Below are 7,004 nucleotides of genomic sequence, written 5' to 3'. Positions count from 1 at the left end.
ATGGATCCAGGTAGACATCGACTATGCAGGTCCTTTACAGAACAAGATGTTCCTGATTGTGGTGGATGCTTCCTGTGGGTGGATGGGCGTACATGTCACTCACTCCCCATCTTTGCAAATAACCATTGAGAAGCTTGACAGGACATTCTCAACCCATGGCCTTCCTGTTACCATTGTTGCAGATAATGGCACATCATTCACGAGCAGTGAACTTAGCTTGTTCACAACCAAGAACAGAATTAAACATATATTGTCACCACCGTATTATCCAGGAGCTAAAGGGTTAAAGGAGTGGTCATAACAGACGTTCAATGGATGGTTCCTCAATTGAATCCAAGTGTCTCATTTTCTTTTCCGGTACAGATCCACTCCACATACGACGTCTGACAAATCATCAGCTGAACTTATGTTTTCAAGGAAGATGAGTGAGTGAGTGAGTTGGTTTTAACGCCGCTTTTAAAAATATTCCAGTTATATCGCGGCGTGTCAGCTTAATGTGGGAGGAAAGTCCGAAGTGATGCAGGTCTAAGACGTTTACCACTTCGGTAAAACCCACGAGCACGGGTATGGTGCTGACAAACCTAGAAACATAATTGGCGCGAACCGGGATTCGAACCCACAATCATAGGTTTCTGGCGTGCCCAAGGGACGCAACTCTGCACAGCGAATTGCGGCGCCTTAGACGACTGGACCACCCGTGCCCCCTCAAGGAAGATGAGAACTCATCTGGATCTGTACCATACTGACGAATCTCAGAAATAAGAAAAAACAGCAAAGACAGAAACTATAGCACCAAAGTCGCTCTGGAGCCCAGTCACTATGTGTGCACAACTGTCTAGATTATCAACTTCAGCAGATGACCTCGATGGATTCCAGGCCTTATAAACTCAATGACTGATTCACTTTGTGAGGTGAAGCTTAACGACGGATGCCTAATGCGTCGTCATCTTGTGACGTGAAAAGATGAGCTGAAAAAGAGCCTATGCAAACAACACTGGACATACCTCGTATATGTATGCCCGACAGAGACGTGTCATCTCACAGCTACAGCTCCCCATCAACACCAACTTCGACAAGTAAACCTGTTACTCCAAAGTCAACAGGTACAACGGCGGTTGACAAGCAGTCTCCTCCATCAAGTTCAACGCGAAATGCCAAGCCACTTTTGGGGCTTATCTCTATACTAATAATGTGCTGTCCTGAAGTTGCGAATATTAACTTCTTGTGAAACTGTGTGTCGTTCCAGTTTGAACTTCTCAGAGAATTAGGTTGTGTTATCTTTAAACGCGCAAAGATTAACACATTTTGAATATTTGTTTCCTAGGAATTAACTATAAAGCATGCCAGTTGCTGAGAGACTTTAATGTACTTTAGTATTCATTTATGCAATGAGAGTGCTTAAGTAATTATTTTATTCTGGGTTATTATTTAAAGTTGATATTCAGTAAGAAACTTAAAGGCATGGGGATGTGAAGTATCGTGTACAAACGGTGTAAAGATAATGCTCCCCGTCTAGGATGGTCAGTAGTGGCCGACGAATGTCAAGTATCGTGTACAAACGGTGTAAAGATAATGCTCCCCGTCTAGGATGGTCAGTAGTGGCCGACGAATGTCAAGTATCGTGTACAAACGGTGTAAAGATAATGCTCCCCGTCTAGGATGGTCAGTAGTGGCCGACGAATGTCAAGTATCGTGTACAAACGGTGTAAAGATAATGCTCCCCGTCTAGGATGGTCAGTACTGGCCGACGAATGTCAAGTATCGTGTACAAACGGTGTAAAGATAATGCTCCCCGTCTAGGATGGTCAGTAGTGGCCGACGAATGTGGGCCGGATTTCTGAACCTGCAATGAAACCCTACCCTATATTCATCCTGAGCCAGTCCACTTCAAAACACAACAGACCACATGCAATACCAATTAAAACCAGCCTTTTTTAATATGTTTGTCTGCATGATCCGTGGCTGGTCCAATGTTCGGGATGTGAAAGCCATCGATCGCACCTGCGCAGTTTGGAAAGCCCCATGTCTGCTCATATCCGCTGGTTTAAAATAATAGTGTTTAACTATTTCTGAGATTTCTATCTCTAAATTTTTTATTATTGAATCTGTCTGTCCAAATAAAGAAAGAATGGGGCTAGTGTGCATTTTATTGCCAAGGCAAATATGAAAACAGCCGTGACAAATTCACACATTACTATATAGCTATTAGGGCAAACTCGCCGTGTGAACAGTTTTGCACAAAAACGTATAATAAATTGTGTTTAGCAAATCTATAAAAATGTGTACATATCTCTCTCAATTTTTAATGTGCAGCGATATTCCATTGATGTAAGCAAAGGTCGTGTTCTACCCTTTTCCACCTCAGACGCCATGCATACATTTGCCTTTAAATGAGTCTATATCGTCCATTTCTCATGAACAGGACAGTGGGCTTGTCACAAAAAAGTCTCCTACTCACAGTTACGTTTGGCTTTGTTTGTTTGTTTTTTTTGCTGTTTCACGCGGCACTCAGCAACATTCCTGCTATATGACGGCGGTCTGTAAATAATCGAGTCTAGACCAGACATTCCAGTGATTGACATTATGAGCATCGATCAACTCGATTGGGATGATATGCATCAACCAAGTCAGCGGATCCCGTTAGTAGTCACTTCGGGCTTTCCTCCCACATTAAGCTGACACGCCGTGATATAACTGGAATACTGTTAAAAGCGGTGTTAAACCCAACTCACTCACTCACTCACTATTATATCTGTATGGACGCCGTTCTGTATCACACACTTCCAAACACGACGCTTGTGAAAGAGCCTTCTAGAGCTGTGGACGGTCTTCACTCGCCGTGTTATCCCCTCAGCGGTAAACTCCTCACATTGGACCACAACAGTCACTACTTCATCAAACCGACGGCGGAGTTGTTCAACAACGTCGCAGGCTCCAGCAACGTGTTCTCCTTCTCCCCCAACATCATCAGCGCCACTCGTGTCACCGTCGGCGTCGTAGCAGGGAAGATGGTGTCGTCAGACATGTAGGGAATCGAACCTGGGTCTTCGGCGTTACGAGCGAACGCTTTAACCACTTGGTTACCCCACCGCTCCTTCTGTGTGAATGCATAATGTCCCTGTGTATTATCACTAAGTACGTTTCGCCCAGATTCTGAACTATTTCAAATGCAATTGTGTGATATATCAATTCCAAAAAACCTTTCCTTCGATCAAACTAAAAATACGATGCAATAAACACATTTTACAAGACGAACTACAGTATTACTAGGACATGTCATTGATAACAGTTGATCATTTCTGTCAGTATTTCCATATCTTCGTGGGGTGGTTAAATCTAAAAGCGGCGTAAAACCATACTCACTCACACACTCCACATCGTCGTTCTCCTTTATCTGGTCAGTGACTACATAAAAAATGTAAAAGGCCTGTCACGCACTCACTCACTCACTCACTCACTCAAAGCGTAACTGGGTACCCGTGGTAAAAGAAGCGGTTGTACAATCCTAGAAGCGGCTGTACAATCCTAGAAGCGGCTGTACAATTCTAGAAGCGGCTGTGTAGTTCATAGAGCGGCTCATAAGCTGCATAATGGCGTTTTTGAGTACTGGAAACTTGATGACACCAGACAGTCTTAGGGACGAGCCATCTTTAGAAAGTGTTGGGCGTGAAGTTGCTGACCGTTGGGAAGGGGAACATTCCAGAAAGTATGTATATGTTTTACGACCGTCCCAAAAAGGTCCTCCATTTTAATACAGACACCAACTTGATACATAAATACAAATGGCAATTTACATGTCTCGCTTACTTTTTAAATGTGAAAATGTTGCCAAACTGACAACCTATAGACAGACAGATTCCTTTATCCGTACAAGCCACGAGTAGCCTCAAGGCCAGTACACATTACGGTACAGTCAGGATGAGTGAATGAGTGAGTGAGTTAGGTTTCACTCCTTCGTGACATTGCCTCTTCTCACACCTCTCGACTTGCAAAGGCTGCTGTGCGACAGTGTGGGTTCGAAGAACTTTCTCACCCTCCATACTCACCAGACCTGGCACCAAGTGATTTCCACCTGTTTCCTATACTAAAACAGCACCTTCGTGGAAAGCGCTATGGCGACAGCGATGACCTCAGGGTGACTTCAGAAAACCTCTGCCTGATTGGAAAGCTTCACTATCGATATGAGAAGTGTATTGAAAAGCAGAGAGATTGTGTCGAAAAAAGAGAGAGTAAAAAACACTTTCACAATTGTTGGTTTTATTTGTTAGGCTTAGAACATTTTGACCAGCCCTCGTAGAATTTCTTTCAACTGAAATTATAATTTGCTTTAAGTCGGTTTGAAGAGTTACGTCCCTTAGTGTCCGCAATCTGCCGCAATCGGAAAACTTCGCCCCTTTCCGTAACTGCAAAGGAGAGTCTGTGTTCCATTCGTGACCGACTCCTGTTATTCTGGGACAAGCCGAATAGCAACTCGTGCCCCTCTCGTAGCCATGTTTGCGACCAGGTTCCGTCTAAGCGCAAAGAATTATCTACTCATTGCGTAATGATTCACGTATATTTCCACATATATTATATAATTTCGGATGCAATTTAAAGCACATCGGGACATGCGGTATTATGCAGCATGATTGAACACATATAACTGTATTTTGGGTATATTTTTAGATGCAAGACATATGTAAAATCAAAAATTATTCCTGAGGGATTCTTTGATCGTAGAACTTGAAGTCATACGCGCATTTTGATTGGTTTGTCGTATTTTCGCACATAACATTCATCGATAGGGGCAAAGTATCTTCTTGCAGGTTACGGAAAGGGGCAAGTGGTGATGAATATCTATGTTTAGCAGAAATGGCATTCGTGACCAACCCGTGTTATTCGGACAAGCCGAATAGCGACTCGTGCCCCTCTCGTGGCCATGTTTTGCGGCTGGGTTTGGGTTCCGTCTAAGTGCAAACGGGCACAGATAAAAGGATTGTCAACTCGTTGCGTAATGATTCACGTATATTTTTCCCAGATGATATTTAAAACACATCGGGACTTACGGTATTATACAGCATGTTTGAACACATTTAACTTATGTTGGGTATATGTTTAGATGCACGATATATGTAAAGTCAAAAATATTCCTGAGGGATTTTTTGAACGAAGTACTTGAAGTCATACGCACATTCTGAATGGTTTGTCGTATTTTCGCACATAACATTCATTGATAGGGGGACAAGTCTTCTTGCGGGTTACGAATGCAAAAATGGCCTATCGAGAGTGTATCTGCCGCCCGTAGCTTCCCATTATTATCTAGATTATGCACCTCATTAAAAAAGTGTGTGCGCTGATGGCATTCACAGGACAGTATAGAGAAGTAAGTTACTTTCTAGTCTTTGCACACAAATGAGTGAGTGAGTGAGTTGGGTTTAACGCCGCTTTTAACAGTATTCCAGTTATATCACGGCGTGTCAGCTTAATGTGGGAGGAAAGCCCGAAGTAATGCAGGTCTAAGACGTTTACCAATTCGGTGAAACCCACGAGCACGGGTATGGTGCTGACAAACCTAGAAACATAATCGGGGCGAACCGGCATTCGAACCCACAATCATAGGTTTCTGGCGTGCCCAAGAGACGCAACTCTGCACAGCGAATAGCGGCGCCTTAGATGACTGGGCCACCCGTGCCCCCTAGCACACACGAGTTGAATGTGTATAGTTAGTATACTTCTGGTCATGTGTAAAGCAGGCTACATGTATATCGCACAAACAGTACTACTCAGCGTACGAGAGGGATAGCATGCTTTTTCAATGATGCACCAAACGTTTTTAACATGTTATTACAGTGAAACGAGACAGTGTTTTGGTGTTTTTGTTTTGTGTGTTGTTTAACGACGCACTCAGCAATATTCCAGCTACATGACAGCGGTCTGTAAATAATCGAGTCTGGACCAGACCATGCAGTGATTGACACCATGATCATCGATCTACGCAATTGTGATATGATGACATGTATGAACCAAGTCAGCGAGCCTGACAACCCGACCCCTTTACTACAAAGAGAAGTCATTAAACATATTATGTATGGTGCAGATATATAAATACCGTGAAGTAAGCATACGTGCAAGTAATGTGCATTTGAAAGCAATCTAAAAAAAATAAGATCTTAGTTTTCGCTTCCGCTAAACAAAGATCTGAGGACATCACATTACAGGTCACGTCAGAACGATCTTTAGCGAACTTTGACCGATAAGTGACAGGAAGTCTACATAAGCCAATCAGAAAGCAGCTTTCTCCAGCTTTACGGCAGTAGTTTCAAATTGGCGACTTCCATTTCAGACGCTTGAAAAATATGTTGACAAAGTTCTCGATTAAACAATTAAAAACTGAACAAAATTACATTCTGGGATGTTTAATAGATGGCCTAGATTCTATGGCAGTACTTCCCACATGCTATGCAACGTCTCTTCTGTTCATATGTTTATCCCAGTGAAGCGAAAGATAGACAATGATTTTGACGGAATCAGTCGTAGTGACTGTCGTTCGGAACGCCCCGTGATAATCTTTTCAAGGTTGCTTGACCAGAAAACACATACCGACTGCCATTATCCTGATCTGGTAAGCGACGCTCTGATTGGTCGGATGAAAAGTCTTTCTGACGTGATCTGCAACGGGATGTACTCAGATCTTTGTTTAGAGGTAGCGAGAACTAACATCTGATTTTGATGAGAATGATTTAAAAGAACGAACCGCCTACATTATGAAAGGTATACTCCGATATCAAGTTCACTCGTACTATGGTGACTAAGCTACACCTCTCTGGCAACATTGTGATCAGTGTACGTCACAAGCCCGTGAATATCTTTAATAGGTGTATCAAGGGTTAACGTCGGTGTCGTTAGTTACATCGCTGGTGGCTAGGGTTATATGCTGTTTTTTAGACCATGACATGTATAACCTACATATGTCGTATGTCAGTGTAGGACAGAACGCGTACGACAGAGTGACTCGCCAGACACTT

At 43.0% G+C, this 7,004-nt stretch overlaps 1 protein-coding gene across 3 annotated transcripts in view; it reads left to right on the top strand.

The window, feature by feature from the left end:
• Nucleotides 1–6,936: 6,936 nt before the first annotated feature.
• The window catches only part of LOC124132646 (ribosyldihydronicotinamide dehydrogenase [quinone]-like), a 20,598-nt gene continuing 20,530 nt past the window's right edge, over nucleotides 6,937–7,004 (top strand). For 2 of the 3 annotated variants that reach the window (XM_046496652.2, XM_046496650.2), the window contains exon 1: nucleotides 6,937–7,004. This exon is cut by the window's right edge and continues 17 nt beyond it. The gene's annotated coding sequence lies outside the window, so the exon portion shown is untranslated. The other variant, XM_046496651.2, reaches the window with a different exon arrangement.

This window comes from Haliotis rufescens, unplaced genomic scaffold, assembly GCF_023055435.1.
Source record: "Haliotis rufescens isolate VD_foot unplaced genomic scaffold, xgHalRufe1.0.p SCAF_7, whole genome shotgun sequence".
Lineage (NCBI taxonomy): Eukaryota > Metazoa > Mollusca > Gastropoda > Lepetellida > Haliotidae > Haliotis > Haliotis rufescens.
Note: the sequence above shows the minus strand (reverse complement) of the source record. Positions and strands in the feature narration are given on the sequence as shown.